The following is a 20,826-nucleotide window of genomic DNA, read 5'->3' on the forward strand; positions in this document are numbered from 1 at the left end:
AATTCTGGTCCTCGCTTGGCATTCCAGCGAACCTTCACTATCGGGATGCGACTTTGCTTTGTACGTTTGATCTCTCGATCTCGTCCAGAGGGATCACGAGGGTTTCATTGGATAAACACTTTTTAAGGTTCGAGATGTGAAAGACGAGGTGGATGTTACTAAGTTCTTGAGGTAATTGGAGTTTATAGGCTACAGGATAGATCCTGGCGAGGATCTCGAAAGGTCCAATGTACCTCGGGTTAAGTTTTCCACACTTTCCAAAGCGTATGATGCTTTACCGGGGAGAAACCTTTAACAGGACACAATCTCCTAATTGGAATTCTAATGGTTTTCGTAGTTTATCGACGTACACTTCTGTCTATCTCGTGAAGCTTCTCAGTCGATCTCAGATTTGTAAGATTTTCTTGGCGGTTTCACGGGTGATTTTAAGTACCAGAGAAAGCACTATCAGGGAAATGGTCTCTTGACTAGTTGCGCGTCCTCTATCTTAATCCAGCACAGAAGGGATCTTGTACTTGCGACCGTAGAAGGCTTCGAACGAGGCAGTCTTAGTGCAGGTCTATGATGATTCGTTCAAGGGTAAATGGGTGTCCTATGACTTCCCTAAATCGATGACTCATGCTTTCATCATGTCCTCCAGGGTTTGGACAGTTCTCTTACTCTGTCCGTCTGTCTGAGGATGGTATGCCATTCTCAAGTCCAACTTAGTTCTGAGAGTTTTCTGAAGGGACTGCCAAAACCTTGAGGTAAACCGGCTATCTCGTTCAGAGATAATAGATGCAGGTACACCATGCAGTCGGACTATCTCTTGGATGTAGGTTCACGTGAGTCTTTCTATTCAGGTATCTCGGGCTGCTGGAACGGACCTGAGGGTTCCTAAATTGGGCTTCTCAAATCTGTACGGACAAGTGGGAATGGATGATCATCGTTAATGTCTTCGCCTTGCAACTTGAACTCTCATTTCGGTTCAGGGCACCTGCTACCACATTGGCTTTGTTGGGATGGTAGTGGATTTCACACTCATAAACACTGAGCATCTCTATCCATCGTTGTTGTCTCATGTTTAATTCTTTCTGTGTCAGAGTGGTTAGGGGTTTAGCGATTTTGGAAAAATTATGGATGAACATGCGATAGTAGCCAACGAGACCCAAGAATTGACGGATTTCTGTGGGTGTCTTCGGTGCTGACCAATTCTCTATCGTCTTGAATTTTGGACGGGTCCACGTGTATGCCTTCCTTGCTTACCACGTGACCAAGGAAAGTGATTAGGTCAAAGGGTATCACTACGAACTCGTAGTGTCCATATCGAGTCCTGAATGCTGTCTTGGAAACATCATTCTCGTAAACTCAAGGCTGATGGCACCCTGATCTGAGGTCTATCTTCGAGAAATAATTAGCTCCCTGAAATTGGTCGAAAAGGTCATCTATTCGAGGAAAAGGATATCGGTTAGCTTGTTCAACTCGTGGTAGTCGATACACATCCGGAAGGATCCATCTTTCTTCTTTACAACAATACCGGAGCTCCCCAGGGTGAGGAACTCGGTCTGATGAATCCTTTCCTGAGTAGCTCATTAAGCTGACCGGATAACTCCTGCATTACTGCTGGCGCTAATCGATACGGGGGCTTGGCTACGAGGGTAGCTCCAGGAATTAGGTCGATGCGAAACTCGACTTGACGTTCGGGATAAATTCCTGGAAGCTCTTCGGGAAAGACACCAGGAATGTTAAAGACTTCGGGGATGCTCTCGAGGTCTTTAACTTCCTGTTCCTCATTGATTACATGAGCTAAGAACGCATGGCACTTCTTTCGCAAGAGTTTTTGAGCTTTGATGTAAGAAATGATACAAAGATTTGAACTAAGATTATTGTCGTAGATCATAAGAGTCTGACCAGAAGGGAGATTAAGACGGATGGCTTTTTCGTAACAAAGGATATCTGCATGATTGGAACTCAACCAATCTAAGCCAATGATAACATCAAAGTTCTCTATGGAAACTGGCATTAGGTCGATGGGAAAGGAACGATCGTTCAGGGTAAGGGTACAACCTATGAATCTATCGTTGACGTATTCTTTCTCACTAATAGCTATCTCGACGGTAAATGTTTCGGTTACTAGACGAGGACTATGTTTAAGAAGACGTTTGAATGAACGATTAATAAATTTCTTTGGCAGTAGATTCGAAAAGGATGCAAGTATAAGAATTTTCGAGAAGAAACGTACCCGCGACGTCGGTGGGGTCGGCGGCTGCCTCCTCCTGTTTTATAGCTAGAACTATCCCGGCGTTGCTAGGTGTTGCTGTTTTGGGGCAGTTTCACTTGAAATGCCCGACTTCTCCACAGCCGTAGCATACCTGTTCGACACTCGATCTGGAAGCTTGATTGGTTGGTGTTATGCAGCTTCGCGAAAGGTGACCCTCTTGGCCACAGTTTTTACAAAACTTCTCGCGACAAGGACAAGAGATACGATGGTGGTAGTTGCATCTGTTTCACCATGGGAGGTTACCAGCATACCCAGTGATAGGTGCTTGAGCTGTAGACGCAGCAACAGGAGTAGTAGCATCTTGAACTGCCACAGTTTCATGCCTCTTGGAGGGTCCTTGTGAACTCTGACCCTTTCGCTTCTTTTTCCAGATAACCTTTTTACTCTCATTACGCTCAGTCTGATGCTCTTGATCATTTTCATGGTTTTGGGGGTAGATATTACTTCCTGGTCCACTGAACCTGCTAGGGTACAATAGCGTCATTGTAGCTGTCACTGCGGCAGTAACAGCTGTCTGAAATAAGACAAGGTTGAACGGAGGAGAATATGGTGGTGGAGAGTTGTTGCTCCTAGAGCTGGGTCCTTTCTTTGGAGGCATGATGATCTAAAATGATTAGGAAAAAGAGGATGGTAAGTCCTATGAATTGAATCAAGAGATATAAAACAGGGGATATCTCTTTATGACAGATATAAGGTTCCAAAAGCGATAAGCAGGAAAGAGTTATCAAAGCAGATAAACTATCACTAAAGAAGGAACGAGTAGCAATACTCAGAATGAATTTCTACAACGTACTCGGCTTTGGTTAAAATACTCCCATAGTATTTTATGTTTCGCTGAGACGACAGCTCGTTGTTTGGGTATTGGGTAAGTTTTAGGCATGCTGAACACCACAGTCACTCGATCCCAAGCACATGTTGGCCATGTCTCGAATGAATATAGTTGATCAGGCTATAATGACCCTAGACACGACTACATAACTGCCCAAGTTTAACCGCAACGTACAACACCCATTTACTTATGTTTTGTTCTACTCGTAATGACGGAATCTGGCGGTTGGGTATACTTGTATACTTTTGAAAATACTTATATTTTAAAGTATACTTTTAGTTCAGATCACTTAGGCCCCTTAGTGTTTATAGTCTTATACCATGTAAGGTTTTGTATACTAGTTCACTATAAACAAGGGCTCTGATACCAATCTATCACACCCCGAAACCGAAGGCGGAAACGTTCTGGGGCAGAGGACGTCATGAAGTATTGTAACCAATGTACATAGTAAGCATAGTAAACACAAAACATTACATTACATAGATTCATTACATTTGTTTAAAAGTAGAAAAGCAAAGTAATACATGTTTATAGATACATAAGTTTTAACAAAAGTTAGATGTGACTTCTATCTGCTCCGTCTTCTGCAAAAGGAAGTGGATATTGTCTAAGGAGAACCTGAGAATACAAGCAGTTTAAAAATCAGCATAAAGCTGGTGAGTTCATAAGTTGTTTGTTTATGTAAAAAGATCATGTTTCCTTTTGTTTTCTGAAAAGTTGTTATCCAAGAAAATCCCATATTTTCTTATAAAGACAGTTTAGTTAAAGTTCTGAATTTCCGTTTGATACAACAATATATAATTTAATACATAAAACTCTATATTGAAAACCACTGGGAATACCATCCAATACAACAGTAGATATTTTTAATACATAAAAATATAGATTGAAAACCATGGGAATACCATCCCGTACTAGATATAAGGTAGTTTTAATACACAAAACTATAGATTGAAAGCCATGGGTATACCATTCCGTACTAGATATAAAAACCATGGGAATACCATCCCGTATTAGATATAAAATCTATAGATTGAAAACCATGGGAATACCATCCCGTACTAGATATAAAAACTATAGATTGGAAACCATGGGAATACCATCCCGTAATAGATATAAAAACTATAGATTGAAAACCATGGGAATACCATCCCGTAATAGATATAAAAACTATAGATTGAAAACCATGGGAATACCATCCCGTAATAGATCAAAGATAGATATAAAATCCGTGAATAAACTTATATTAATACATATTGTGAGTCGGGTAACCATGCTAATATGACAACGAGACCTCCTTGACGTTCTTCAGGCTTCGGACGATATCCAGAATTTGTCACCCCAGGCGTGCCCGCCTAACTCTAGCTAACAGTTTAGGTGTGGGATTGTCAGTCCCGAATAGATCTGTTCACAAATTCCATGCTCTCTCTCCAGAAGACTCTGGTTACACATCCGGGGAGGATTTACTAATGACCCGAAGGGTTTAATGAAGATAGTCTCACAAGATAGTATTAAATTATTCATGGTGTTCTCGGTCATTATCAAACATACTAATCATTTTGAAACATAATACAGTAAAAACAGTTTAATACAATGAAATTATCTGGCATAATACTCTAAATTAAACAGAGATAAACTGAATCAGACATAGTTTATCTATTAACTTTACATAAATCTGTGCTCGTAAAACAAGAATTGAAGATCCCAAATTATTCCCATAATAATTTGATTGTTTTGATTGTTTCTTACACTGTGATTGAAGTTTGCTTATTTATATTGATGAGAATAAAATGCTAACTTTTAATCTATAAAGATCGATTAGATCGTGAACAGGTATATGAATATGAAACTGCAAGAACACAATATAAATAACAATGCAGAACACAATAAAAGGAACAAACAGCTTGAATCAAACGTGTTGAATGATTAAACAAAATCCTTAGAAGAGCTCGATTAAGAACATCAACTGTAAAGGATTGGAAGATTACAAGAAAACAAAATCGTAAACTCTGAAACGCTCAAGCAGAAATCTTGAATCTTAAATCTTAACCTAATATGCATGCAAGCGATAACTTATATACTATACATAAAAGGCTCTCGGTTGGACAGGCCCAAACCGGAGAATACTAGGCTAATCTACGAGCCCAAAAGACGCAATACAAAACAGAACTTCAGCCCAACAATCTCCCCCTTTGCGTCAATTGGAGCGAGACCATCACTTCTTACTTGGGCCGGCAGCTGAAGCTGGTACCTTCTTCTTCACGGTACTAAACAGACACTTGGTTATGGAAAGGATGGTCTGTCTAAACCGGATGTACCAGTTGATCATATCTTCAAAATATTTGATGTCATCAGCCGAATTGTCCTTACACCGCTTGATGATAGATAGAACGTGTTCCAAGCAGGGAGTGGTGTAGAGGTGCTTGTCAGCTAACGCGAACAGACATTTCTGTCCTTCGGCTCTGGTGAACATCACAGAGTTTCGCCTCGAATCAATCTTGCCCATTTTCATCGTGTTTAGATCACTGGCCGATCCCACAGGCTTGACTTTCGGTTTCTTCTTAAACACTGTGGCAACCTCCTGATCCATAAGGGCCACCTCCATGATGTAGCATGCCAGCATCCTTTTGACATGGTCCAAGATAGGACTATATTCGGCTTCGTTTGTCAGCAAGATGTTGTACAAGACTATCCAATCATGAGGGTTCAGATTGGGCAGATCCGCCAGAGAGATCATGTGAGCAGTTCTTGCAGATCCTCGGATAAGCTTGAACTTGACGTTTGTGAATCTCCCCACGGCATACGGCTTCATCACCCGAACACTGACAATCTTCTGGGCGCTCCATGTAAGGTATTGAGGGCGAGCGGCTTCCAGATAAAAGTCAATGAGCTCCCTGTCAAGCTCATCGTTCGGATGCGGGACTTCGTAAATGTTGGAGAAGGCGTGGAAGATGAACGCCTTTCGAGTCAGCGGCATATCAAATTGCGAATCGACCGAGTTGATGCAGTCGAATGATATCACCGGCTCGAGCCATAGTATGCTTGGAGTCTCTATGGCCTCCTTTATCAGTCGATCCCTGGTCCAGGCAGGGAAGAGCAGCTTTCGGCTCTCAAGGAGATCGTTGGCTTCTTTTTGTTTACGTTCGGCTTCTTCAGCTTCACGTGCCACACGACTGACATCGTCATCAGTATTGCGACTGTTCTTTCTCTTCAACATGTCCGCAATAGTCTCCTTGTCTTCATCTTCATCTTCATCTTCATCTCCTCCCTCTGCAATGTTTTTGCCCTTGTCCTTCACACCCGAACCCGAGGCATGACCAGTTGGGGGTGGTTCGGTTGTGTGAGTTGCATTTGAGGAAGGAGGTGGTTTCGATCCTTTCTTCTCATCTCCCCCTTGTTTCGGAATGGACACGAAACTGGGTAGGCCTTCAATTTTACTCAAGAGAGCCATGGCCGGAGAGAGTTTCTCAGCGAGGGTACGCCTCACCGAGTAATTCAGAATGGAATCATGTGCTTCCAGGATGTTTGACAGAGCAGCGTGGACATCCGAAACACATGTTTTGATTATTTCCCTTTCGGATCGAAGAGCCTCCAATTGTTGTTCAGAGTTGGAAAGTTGGGTGCTCTTGACCTTGAGGGCAGTAGTCTTACTCGCCAGGACGTCCATCAGTTTATTTTCAGCCGCAAGATCCTCTTGTAGCTTTGCCAAGCGGGCTTCAATGGAGGCACGGAGTGCCGAGTTGTCGTCGCTAAGGTTTTGTCTGAGGGTAGCGAACGAGGATAACTCCGTCTTCACAAACTGAGCCAATTGATGAACAAGTGGTTCCAGTGTTGTTTTGGTGGCTTCGGCGCTTTCCTGCATAGACTGCAGCAGGATTGTAGCGTCATGGAATAGTTTATCGACTTTTTCGGTCGCTGCCTCACAAGCTCGGGTGGAGGCGTCTATTGCAGCAGTAGCAGAGGCCACTGAGTCATGTTGAGCCCTAGAGAAGGCATCAACTATTCTCTGAAGGGCTTCTTCAGATAAGGAAGACTGCTGATTGGAAGAGGAGGCGAGAAGTTGATCAACCTTCTCGTTCAGCTCGCGAAGATGCTTCTTGGTTACAGGAGCATCATCCTCCTCATCACTTTGAACTTGAAACGGACTATAGTAGACCGAATCAAAGTTCAGGTGGTCACCACCAAGATATTGATCATCGCCATCGGAGGCGGCTTCTGGAGATGGAGGTGGTGGTGAAGGTGGGGGTGTTATGGGTTTGGTGGGTTCAGGTTGAGTAGGTGGGGGGTTAGTTTCGGTTGGTGGTTGTGTATGGGTTTCGGTTTGTGGAGGTTCGGTTACGGGAGGGGTTTCGGTTACAGGTGGTGTTTCGGTTGAGGTGGTAAATATTGGTGGTGGTATGGTGGGGGTTATGGTGGGAATGGAAATAGGTATTGTGGGTTGAGGGGAAGGAACTGGGGATTGGTGAAGTTCCATGTCCGGGGTTGGGGACCGAGGAGGTGTGTTGCCTCTTTGTGGAGATTCGTCTCCTTGTGACCCCTCAGAGCCCGAACTCCCACCTTCGGATTCGGTGGAGGATGATGAAAGGACGAGCGTCCGTTTCGGTTGGGTCTTCCTCCTTTTCGGTTTTGGGGATGAGGCAGGCTTTGGTTGTTTGCGTTTCTTGGGAGTGGGTTTTGGGGCTTTGGAAGGTTTCTTCCCTTTGTCTGCCTTCTTACCCCTTGCCACCGGTTTGTCGGCATCATGAATTGATCGCAACATGTCCGGTGTCAGTTCCCTTGGACCAGATGGCCCTAACTCCTTGATTGCCCTGATGAAACTGCTCTCTGATGGCACACTACCATACATCGACTCCGGGATAGAGCCAATGAAGGAGAATTTCGATGCAGCAGATACGATGATCTTGGTGGTGTGGAACGTACCAACCGAAGACATCGGTGCACCGTCAGCAGTTTGGACGTCAAACCTGTCCATGGCCCATCTTGTGATCAAGATCCAGAACCGGGCCAGCGACACTTCAGAGTGTCGAGAAGTGGAAGAGAGGCTCTGAATCAGCTGTTGCCAAAGGACAAACCCGTAGTCGAGGTTGATCCCGTTGTAGACCCCATACATGATTGACAGGAAAAGACGACTGGCCCCGTCTGATCCTGAGCTTCGTTCTGACAGTCCCTTGAAGAGAACTGTGAATAACCCATTCCATTGGGGCGGTAGGCATGACTTCTTGAATCTGGCAACGGAGGTGAGAACTTCCGTGTAGCCCATGTTGTAGAACATGCTGTAGAGCATACCAACCGGAATTGTTTCCGGGTGAACACGCGATGGGTCAGCAGCAAACCCAAGCATAGAGCAGAAGCGGGAACGAGAAATCGACGTCTTGTGTTCCGCCACTTCGAAAAAGATCCTGTCGACGCCCTTGTCGTAGTAGGCCGTGGCATAGACCTGAGAAAGAGCCACCATTGGCACCGTTTCAATCTTGGACAATGCCGGAGCAAGTTGGGAGTACTTGAGGCATTCAATAATCGACGACATGTAGGGATCATAGGCTTCTGGGTTCAGATCAATGACAAGGCATTGTTGAGGTCTGATGGGGAGAATCTGAGAAGTAGCATGGACGGAAGAGGATTCAGCCATTGTTGCAGGTGGAGAAGAAGATGACCAGGAGAAAGTTTGGAAGTGTTTTGCTTTGGAAATTATGGGGACAGTAAAGAGGTAAAAGGTGGTATGGATGGGTTTTTATAGTAGGAGATAGGAGAGAGAAAGATCGATTCAAATCTTTTATGGGAATATGGAAGGGTATTTGAGTGACTGATTGGTGACAGTTGGGACGTGCGATGATCACGTAGGAGAGAGAGTGTCAGATTCCTAGGATCACGCCGCCCAATAAGCGCCGGTTTAGAGAGATGAACCGTTTCCATTTCCACACGCGCCATTAATGCCTGATGGATGACGCTTCAATATTGTACACGCGTCCAATAGTGTCAGAAAAAGCGCGGCCTCTTCAAATTCACGCGCCTACTTTTCACCGTCGTTTGAATTTCTATCCTTTAAACTTCCACCGCGTCAGCATCTTTTGTCTTTTCCCCTTTCAAACGGCTGTTTGGAATTAATGATCCACGTGGCTAATTTTTGACCACAACTTCATTTGTAACCATCCAGTAAATATCCAGCCTGTAAAATAATTAGTAACGGAATTTTTGAAAATCTTGGATTTTCGTGCAAAGAGTGTAAAAGAAAAAGAAATAAAGCAACTCTTTTTAGGATAATCTGTGATGTCCATAAGGACACGAAACTGATGATCCCGGGCACGAATCTCTTCCTTCAAGGTCAAGAAAGACCTCAAAGTGTTAGTGTGGAATCCCGTTAAATTACGATCAAACATTTATTAATAAATGTTAAAAGGCTTCTTTAAATAGGATAAAATAAGGGTGGTTTCGCTTTGATTCACCAATTCAATTCTTGATATAAGAACGAATGTGAACAAAGTACTTGTGAGACCAGTGTAGTCTGTTGAACAAGTAGGTTGGAGTTGTTTATTAAGTGACTTGGATAAGTATAAAATCTCAGATAAAAAAAAATTATAAAACTGGATCCCTTGGGAAGAAATGTTATGGTGTGTAACAATTTCATTGGAACCACGCAAAAAGAAAAGAAACTGAGATTGCATGAAGGTACATTCGTCAATTCATTGGTAAAAACTTGATCAAATTAATTTGTCACCGTCAATTCTTTGGTGTTGAATTTTGGGTTTCACTCAGCTCGTAGTGGCACGAAACTAAGATCATAAACACAGATGTTGCGTAACCATAAACCTCAGTGGTAGTTTCTGAGAGTCTCTAGGGTTACAGTAATGAAACGAATGTTATGGAGAAGTGTAATGGGGATGGTGAAAGAAGATATAGTACCTCTGCTGTGGAAGAAAGGACCAAGCAGGAGACTCTTAACTCATGTGAGAAGAGTGTGAGGTAGCTCACGATTAGAATAAATAAGTTAGCCTTATTGGGAAGACAGGGTTTGTGTATACCAAGTCGTGAAGGCAATTATTCAAAATCTTATGAGGCTTGGGACACATACAGCAGCATGCTTCTAGGGACACTTAAGTAATTCAGCAAATATATCCCCATAAATAAACGAACATACAAAAAAAATATTTTTGGAGTGTTTGAAATTTATATAAAAAAAAATAAAATTAAAAATGGAAAAGAAAAAAAAATAGAAAAGATTAAAAATAAGACAAGAAGAAAAAAACTTTTGATAAAAAAAAAAATGGAAAACCGAACCCGAACGTTCAGTTGGTTTCGGTTCAGGAAAATTTTGAAAAACCGAACCCGAACCTTCGGTTGGTTTCGGTTCAGGAAAATTTTGGAAAACCGAACCCGAACCTTCGGTTGGTTTCGGTTCTTGAAAATTTTGAAAAACCGAACCCGAACCTTCGGTTGGTTTCGGTTGTTGAAAATTTTGAAAAACCGAACCCGAACCTTCGGTTGGTTTCGGTTCTTGAAAATTTTGAAAAACCGAACCCGAACCTTCTGGAGGTTTCAGTTTTTGGAAAATTTTAAGAAACCAAGAAGTTTAGATATGCAATAAAAAAAAACTTTTTACATAAAGAAAAACAAATTTTGCACAAGAAATTTACAACTTAGAAAAACTACCTTTGAATTAATGAGCGAGTGAAATGGTTGAACCGAACCCGAACGTTCGGTTGGTTTCGCTTCTTACGTTTGAGATTGAGAGGTAGTGTGTGGTACTGACTCTGATTCCATCATACCTAGGCCTTGCAGAATTTTATTGAATGAGGCTTCTGGAAGAGCTTTGGTGAAGACGTCAGCCAGTTGATCAGTGGTTCTCACGAAGTGAACTTCGACATTTCCATCTTCCACATGATCTTTGATGAAGTGATACCTCAGTGCTATGTGTTTGGTTTTAGAGTGTTGCACCGGGTTATGACAGATCCTAATTGCACTTTCAGAGTCGCAATATAGAGGGATCTTCTTCATATTGAGTCCATAGTCTCGAAGTTGACTCTGGATCCAAATCACTTGTGATGTGCAGGATGCAGCGGCAATGTATTCCGCTTCAGCAGTAGACAGCGACACACATGTTTGTTTCTTGGATTGCCAACTGACCAACTTCCCATCAAGAAATTAATAGCCACCAGTTGTACTTTTGCGGTCGAGTCCACATCCTCCAAGGTCTGCATCAGAATAGGCTTGAACGAAGAAGCCAGAGTTGGATGGATACCATAGACCCAAGGAGGCGGTTCGCTTGAGATAGCGTAGGATGTTCTTCACTGCCAGTATGTGAGGTTCGCGTGGGTTAGCCTGAAATCGAGCACAATAACATACAGAAAACATGATATCAGGCCTGCTAGCAGTTAGATACATCAGTGAGCCTATCATTTGACGATAGAGCGTGATGTCGACAGCCGATTTATCCAGTGAAGGGGTAAGTTTGGTGCCGAATGCCATAGGGACTTTGACTTTTGAGTCTCCCATCATGCCAAACTTTGCTAGGAGAGTCTTCGTGTAAGCTTCCTGATTGATAAAGATGCCTTCGGGTCCCTGTCTTATATTTAAACCAAGGAAAAAATTAATAGGACCCATTGAGCTCATTTCAAACTTAGTCTCCATCAACTTTCTGAATTCAGCTGTTAAGCTGGGATTCGTAGAGCCAAAGATGATGTCATCGACATAAATTTGAACGATCATAAGGTGGTTACCTTCCTTTTTGCGAAAGAAGGTTGGGTCAACCGAACCTTGTTTGAATTTGGACATCTTTAAAAATTTTGTAAGCGTTTCATACCAGGCTCTCGGAGCTTGTTTGAGGCCGTACACAGCTTTATCCAGAATGTAGCAATGATTTGGATATTTTTCATTCACGAACCCAGGAGGTTGCTCCACATACACCGTTTCTTCAAGTTCTCCATTGAGAAATGCGCACTTGACGTCCATTTGGAAGACCTCAAAGTTTTTGTGAGCAGCATAGGCCAGAAATATTCTAACCGATTCAAGCCTAGCTACTGGAGCGAACGTCTCTTCGTAATCTATCCCTTCCTCCTGACAGTATCCCTTGACAACCAGACGAGCCTTGTTCCTTATGACATTACCTTCCTTGTCCATTTTGTTTCTGAAGACCCATTTAAGACCAACAACCGAAGCATCTGGAGGAGTTGGAATGAGGCGCCAGACTTTGTTCCTTTCAAACTCATTCAGTTCGTCTTGCATCGCTTGAACCCAATCAGAGTGATCGAGGGCAGTGTTCACTGTCTTCGGTTCAACTTTTGATACGAATGAGTTAAACATACAAAATTCAACTTTTGAGAATAAGGATGTCTGTTTTGCCTTCAGTTGAGATCGGGTCAGAACCTTGTCAGATACATCACCAACTACTTGAGAGATGGGATGATCTCTGGTCCATTTTGTAAGAGGAGGGTAATTCGGATCAAAGGATGGATCTAGTTCAGCGTTGATCATCTCTTCAGGCTCAGATTGGCTATCGAAATCAAGCGTCATATCATCATGCTCCCCCTCAATTGATGAGTCTTGAGAGACATGAGTTTCAGGGGTGTCTTGTGGTGCTGGAGTTTCAGGCATTGAAGCACCTTCGTTTGGAGGGGCACCTTCGGTTGGAGAAGCACCTTCGGGTGATGAAGGACCTTCGGTTGAAGTAGTAGAGCTTGGCTCCCCCTGGACTTGTGAGCTAGGCTCCCCCTCGACAAGAGAATTTGGCTCCCCCTCGACTGAAGCATTGTTGGTTGGAAATTCATCAGTGGGCGATTCTCCTTCATGCATTCTTCTTGCAGCATCTTCGACAATCTTCTTCATATGATCTATTTTGTTGTCGGCTGCCCCTGCTTCTGAGAGAGAAGCTTTTTCCGGTTCATCAAAGAGTTCCAGAAAATTCTCGTACAAATTGGCGATTGAGACTGTGACTTGGCCAGTTTGAGGAAATATTTCCACGGCAGTGTCATCTATGGCCTGTAGCTTCTTGACATAGTTATCGTCGAAGGTCACATAGTATGTCTCTTCAATCCTTCTTGATCGTTTGTTTAGGACCCTGTACGCCTTGGATGTGAGTGAGTAACCCAGAAAGATTCCCTCGTCAGCTTTGACATCAAACTTGTTGCGGTGTTCTTTAGAGTTAAAGATGAAACACCTTGAGCCAAACACATGGAAAAATTTCACGTTGGGTTTTCTGTTATTTATTATCTCATATGGTGTGAGCTTGAATCGCTTATTGAGATAGGATCTGTTCTGTGTATAACAAGCAGCAGAAATAGCGTCAGCCCAAAAATAAAGAGGTAAGGAAGCGAAACTTAACATAGTTCGGGCAGCTTCACATAAGGATCGGTTTCGTCTTTCGACTATTCCGTTCTGTTGTGGTGTGTAGGGAGCTGAGAAATTATGACTAATTCCCTTTTCTGCAAGAAACTCTTCAAACTCTTTGTTTTTGAATTCGAGACCATTGTCGCTCCTGATGTTTCGAACGACCTTCTTGAGCTGGACTTCAATCTGCTTGATAAACACTTTTAGCTTTTGAGTCGCTTCTGATTTGAGCTTTAGAAAGAACACCCATGTAAATCTAGAGAAGTCATCAACGACAACAAGAATGTACTTGCTACCACCGATGCTTTCAATAGATGAAGGACCACATAAATCGATATGAAGCAATTCGAGTGGTTCAACAACTTTTGTGTTAACAATGGATGGGTGACTTTGACGACTCTGCTTTCCCATTTCGCATGCAGCACATAAATGCTCTCTGTCGAACTTGAGCAATGGAAGACCCCTAACATGACCTCCAGTGACAAGGCGGTTGATATCTTTGAAGTTGAGATGAGAGAGTCTTCTGTGCCACAACCAGCTTTCGTCGGATTGAGCTTTTGATAGTAGACAGATTGCTGGGTTTCCTTTGATGGGTTTCATGTTCAGCGGAAACATTTCACCCTTACGCTTTGACTTCAGAATCACTTTCTTTGTTGTTTTCTCTATGATTTCAGAACCTTCATCATCGAATGAAACTTTGAGACCTGTACCTCCAACAAGCTGAGATACACTGATGAGGTTGTGTTGAAGTCCTTCCACATAAGCCACCTTTCTTATGGTAAAATCACCATTCGTTATCATCCCATATCCCTTTATGGTGCCGTAAGAGTTATTTCCAAACTTAACGTTGCCACCATTTGCAAGAGATCTGTATTCCCTGAGTTCCTCCTTCCTTCCCGTCATGTGACGCGAGCAGCCACTGTCGATGTACCATTCTTCGTCAAACTGCTCGTCACTTATAACCTGCAAAAATTAAGCAGATTTAGGAACCCAAAGTTTCTTGGGTCCATGTGAGGATTTCATGGGAACAGGAATAGTTAGAGAGATATCAACAAGATATGTTCTTTTAATCAAAGTTGTTTCATCTTTCCTTTTAATGGTGAAAACTTTTATTTTGTTAAGATTAGTTTGGTTTCCTTTAGGCTCAGGCCTGGATTCATCGACTTTTTGCTTTCCCTTCTGTTCAGCTGATGGACGTGGTTTTTGAGAAAAAGTGGGATTAGCGTTAGAACGAGATGAAGATGAATGAGTGGGAGTAGAATGACGAGAAGAGTTAGAACGAGAGAATCTGGATGGTGATGGAGGTGTCTTTCTTGCTGATGACTCTAGGTGACCCTTTTGCTTTTGATCGTTGGTGGGTTTAACCTTTAGGTCATGATCTCTTCTGACTTCAGAACCGAACCTCTGAGTTCGGTTGGAGTTGTTCTTGGAACCGAACCTTTGGTTTCGGTTAAAATCCATTTCAGAACCGAACCTTTGCTTTCGGTTGGTATTTTCATGCAAACCGAACCTTGGCTTTCGGTTGGTATCTTCTTGCGAACCGAACCTTGGCTTTCGGTTGTTAGAATCATCATGCTTTCTTACGGGATTATTTTCATACTTCAGATTCTTCTCTTTGTGTGAATAGTATGCATTCTGGGAGTGCCAGAATTGTTTCCTTTCAGAAAGGTTTTTCCTGTATCTTAGGTTCCTTTCTATCTTTTTATCCCTCATCTGTTTAGGTTGATGATGAACATTCGCTTTCGCTTTTGATGTACCCTTTGCTGATTCCTTTTGAACTTTAGGAGATTTTCTTTGAATCGAGGGAGCAGAGGGAATATTTGAAGAAGATTCAGTTTGTCCTGAGGAAGTGGAAGGAGTATCTGATGAAGTTTCACTTCGAGCTGTTGGCGTTGAAGGAATGTCTTCTTTTACTGAATGATCAACCTCTTGAGGAGTGTCTTTGGTACCACTTATGCTTGGTTCACTAAAATTATCAGGCTTGTTCAAGGGTTCAGGTATGTATCTCCCTTTCTTCATCCAAGAGGTTCTTTCAGATAGGCCAACGGTTTCGTTTCCATTGTCAATAGGAGCTTCCCAGAAGAACTCATCACAGCCATCAGCATTGTCTTCGTTAACAATAGCCGTGAGTTCAGCTGTCTGATGTTCGGTTACTCCTGTCACTTTGTATACCTGATTCGGAGTGGTTCTGACCTTTTGATAGACAACAGCTTTTTCTACTAATTTCGGGGACTTTTGTTGGGACAATCTAGCGAATTCCACCGAATTTTCAGAAATAAGATTTTTGTGGTTTTCAGTTTCGCTTTTCACAAATTCTGAGCAGTCAACCGTATCCTCTACAGAAATTTCACTCATGTTTTCATCCTCGTTAAGCTCAGATGCATTTTCAACATCAATTTTATTTTCTGAGCTTACTTTGGCATTTAGAGAGTCAAATTTTTGTATGGTTTCGGTTCTCAGTTTAAGTCTATCATTTTCGTCCAACAGATTTTTGAGCATGTCTTTATGGTCTTTGGATTTAATGAAGGACTCAATTTTGTCCAGTCCGATTTGATAAGTTGGGTTGACATCATCAGACGAAATCACACTCTCACAATTGTAAGCTTCGGCATCGATTTCATCCTCCTTAAATTCTAGGAATGGTAAAATCATACGGTGAATCTTTTTGCCTATCTCACAGTCCAAATGCAGTTGAGTAATATTGGAATATAAACGTTTAGCTATTAAACAAAAAACATTTCGTTGTTTTAACAATTTCAAATTGTCTCTCTGCAAATAAATTTTTTCGTCTTTGACTTTAATTAATTCCGACTCTTTTAACTCAATCCACATACGCCGCTCCTCACTCTTCGACGCCACCCTGCTTAATTGATCAGTCAGGTTAGAATTGGTGACTCTAGTTTGAGTTAAGCTACTATCTAAATGAGAAATTCTTGTGTTAACGCTTTTTAGTTCTTTCTCATATGAGGATGATGGTACTTTAGATGAAATAAAAACAGATTGTACCTTCTTTATCAGTTCATCAAGCTCATTGAACTGTTGGCTGAGTGGTTTGGCAGTAAAGCACATATCTTCCTGCACTTTCGGTCCATTGCTTCCTCCATCGGTGTTGTATCCCCTCATTTGAGATGCGCTTGACACCATGAAACACTTTCCACCACTGCTTTCCTCCTTAGCCAAATAAGCCTTTCCATGAGTAGGCTTCCTCACTTCTTCGTCTTCTGAGTCAGTAGACCAAACTTCGGTGCTACCGAACTCATCATTATTAACCGAACCCTGCACAATAAGAGCATTAATAGAAGGGTTAGCGGTAGACTTTTTCTTCCTCAACTCATCCAATCTCTTCTGCAGCACAGCTTCCTCATCCTTTCCATCGTCCTTTTCAGCCATCTTCTTAAGAACACAGTCCTTAGCATAGTGGTTCTTGCCACCACAGTAGAAGCAGCTTACTCCGGAATCGCCATCTGCCTTCGGTTCCTTCTTGGACTCCTCAGCCTTCGGTTCATTATTTGCTTTTTCAGAGCTATAACTCCCCTGCCAGTTTCGGTTTTTGTTGCTGGGGAATCTCTTCTTTATGAACCTCTTAGGATTGGATACCATCATGGCATAATCCTCAGTTGTGAGGTCATATTCTTCCAAGTTGAGCTCTTCATCCTCCATCACGGCTTTACTTTTAGATAGGAGAGCCAACGAACCAAGACTGGACACCACGTTCTTCTCTTGAACAACAATCTTCTCTTGGGACTTTAGAATACCCACCAGTTTCGCCAAAGAGTATGATTTAAACTGTTCATGGGCTTTGACTGTAGACACTACTGCTCTCCATTCCGATCTCAGTCCGTTCAAGAAAGTAACCTTTTGTTCGATGAGCTTCCTTTCAATGTCGTGTTTGATCATCTTGCTGAGAAGATGATTGAAACGATCAAATGTCTGGGTCACGGTTTCTTCGGCCCCTTGCCTGAATTCTCCAAACTCAGATAGAAGCAAGGTTTGGATGGAGTGTTCAAGATCTTCGTCTGTTGAATACAGTTCGCGAAGTCTATCCCACACTTCCTTTGCCGTAGTGCATGAGCTGACTAGTCTGAATGTGTCGGACTGAAGGGCGAATCGGATCAACCTTAGTGCCTTAATATTGCACTGGAATTTATCTTTCTCATCCTGCGCAATATTCGTCACGTCCTTGAGCAAATCGTTGTAATCTTTTTGCGTCTTAATAACTCTGGATGTCGCGGAATGAGAAAACGGCCCATTGATAATGGCTTCCCATATGAGAAAACCATTGTCCTCCGATCCAATCACGTAATCTTCAAAATGATGTGCCCACACTTCATAGTCATGGGTGTATAAGATTGGAATCTTTGTCGTCGAACCAATGCTGTTGGAAATGTTAATGGGGTTTGATTGCGTTGCGTCCATAATGATCGAAATAACCTGTTCAAGGATCAGACTTGTAATAAAGCAGATTAGGGCAAAACAATAAATACTAAGATACGTCAATTAAGATGACGGCTCAATAAATATCGATGATTGCGGAAAACCCTAATAAAAATCTTTTTCACAGAAAAGAAGTGTATCGATTACACAGCCTCCTGCTCTGATACCAATTGATGAGAATAAAATGCTAACTTTTAATCTATAAAGATCGATTAGATCGTGAACAGGTATATGAATATGAAACTGCAAGAACACAATATAAATAACAATGCAGAACACAATAAAAGGAACAAACAGCTTGAATCAAACGTGTTGAATGATTAAACAAAATCCTTAGAAGAGCTCGATTAAGAACATCAACTGTAAAGGATTGGAAGATTACAAGAAAACAAAATCGTAAACTCTGAAACGCTCAAGCAGAAATCTTGAATCTTAAATCTTAACCTAATATGCATGCAAGCGATAACTTATATACTATACATAAAAGGCTCTCGGTTGGACAGGCCCAAACCGGAGAATACTAGGCTAATCTACGAGCCCAAAAGACGCAATACAAAACAGAACTTCAGCCCAACATATATTCAGTAAAACATCCTTTAAGCTCCGCATAATACATAATGGGTAAAGATATCTAAAAGTTAGCCAGATATTTATAGAATTACATCAGTTTTAAGTTTTGAAAACATTTATAATTTGCTTTTATTCCCCCTCTGAAAACATTGAAAAACACGGAAAAAGGCGTACGAGTATGAACTCACCAGACGAGAGATGTGCCGGTTGGATGCTAATTGTCAGTTCAGGGCTTGAAACACGCGAGATTCCTATGTAATATAAAGAGATACATAATTTGTATCTAATTAGACATTGGTCTACTAATTAAATAAGAATAAACACTTCTAGACGCGAAAACACTTCAATTCAAGTGTTTGGAGTGACCCGGGTAGCATCTAAGGGTGTGTATGGCTTGGATATGTAGTTTAATCTTCAAGAATAAACTACCAATGGAGTTTTCGGCCCAATGACCAGATCCCCATGAGTTTACAGCCGTAAACTCATGGTGGGGGTGTTTTTGGTTGCTTAATGGTTTTATAACTCATGAGGGGTGATGCTAGGTTTGGTTTCAAGGCATTGGAATGAGATTTGAACATGATAGGGACCATTTAAGGAGTTTACGGAAGTAAACTATGAGTTTACAGCCGTAAACTCTTATGCGCCATGTCTTATTGTGTTTTGGTGGACGTAGATTAATCATATGTGATTCCAACTCATTTTACAAGTCATGGGGTGAATTTAAGGCACCATTTGACCATGTTATAGGAGTTTACGGCCCAGGAACCCATTCTTGGGGGGTTTACGGCCGTGAACTCCTTATGGAGTGGTTTCTATCAATTTTAAGGTCCCCAACTCGTTTGTGGTTGCTTCTAGACTTTATTCCAAGGCTTAGGAGGTGTTTAAGGGCATCTTAACACCCTAGAATGAGTTTACTGCCCATGATATAGTGTTTACGGCCCCAGCATGTTCTTGGGCCGTAAACTCATGTTTACTCCCTAAATGTGGAGTTCAAGGTGTTCTAAGTCTATTCCAATAAGTCCTTAAGTCGATTCCAAGCTCCAAGAGTGTTTTGAGGGGGGTTTGGGGCTCAAAAACCCCTTATATGTGAGTTTACGGCCTAGGACTGTTCTAGGGCCGTAAACTCATGCTAATGGTCCAAATTCATAGTTTAAACACGAATTTGAAGGTTGAAGAGGTTATACAATGAGTTAGGATAGTTACCTTGATGATTTAGAGCTTGAATTGGATGATTTTGGACCAAGGATTGAATTGTAGAGAGAGAGTAGTGAGAGAGGGTGCAAAAGCTTCAAAATTAAGTCATTTGAGCTTTATATATGGTTCGAGTATGGGACACGGTGGAATTCTACTCGATACTGACGATAGACGAGGCTTTTGGTTGCACCCGATTAAGTTGTCGTAACCCGATATGGTCGAAACTAAAATTTTCTAATTATTAAATTGGGGCGTTATCATGAGTTTCTAATGTGTTTGGATACTTACGAGGTCATCCTAAAACGTCTTGAATTTAATAACCTAATCCAAAATGTTAACAGAAAAATTGAAAGACAACGGGTTTTACCGGCGGGAATGGGTTACAACGACGGAACAATTTACGGGTTGTCACAGATAATGACTCTAGTATTAAGTTGGCATCAAATCCCTTTTTTCATGAGTGTACTAAACATTTTCAGATAGATTTGCATTTTGTCAGAGAAAAGATTTCAAATGGTGTTTTAAAATGGTGAAAATCAATTCGTCTGATCAAAATGCAAATGTTTTAACAAAATCCTTGGGTTTAAAACAACATGATTTTTTGTCCAAAGAAATGGGGTTAGTAGATGTGTTTATGGATAATGACTTGAAAGTGTAATATACTTTCCGATTTGTACACATTTAGTCACTGATTTTTTTTCTTCCACATTTAACTTTTCAACTTGTTTAACTGTACACATTTAGTACTTATGACCATCTACTTTAGGTAAGCCGAAAAAAATGACTTAAAAGGGAAATATATTTCTTATGTTGTACACATTTAGTCTTTCATATTTTTTTCACATTTAGTCCTTGATATATATATATATATATATATATATATATATATATATATATATATATATATATATATATATATATATTACTTTTTTTGTACAGATTCAGTATTTATAACTTTTTTTATGTTTTTCTCACAACATCCTACGCGGAACAATCATTAATAACGTATCTGGGTATGTTCATGCTTATGCCCACCTTTGTCACTGCTACTTGGTTGCTTAGGTCTTGTGTTCTGAACGTTAAAACGTCTTCAAACGATCACATATTTTAATGATTTTTATATCTACATGTTCGTATTTGAGTCCACTACAACTTTAATTTAGATTATGTTTGTTAAAAAGTAAAACATTTTTTACTTACGATATTTATATCCATGCAT

This window comes from Lactuca sativa, chromosome 4 (assembly GCF_002870075.4).
Source record: "Lactuca sativa cultivar Salinas chromosome 4, Lsat_Salinas_v11, whole genome shotgun sequence".
In the NCBI taxonomy this organism is placed as follows: domain Eukaryota; kingdom Viridiplantae; phylum Streptophyta; class Magnoliopsida; order Asterales; family Asteraceae; genus Lactuca; species Lactuca sativa.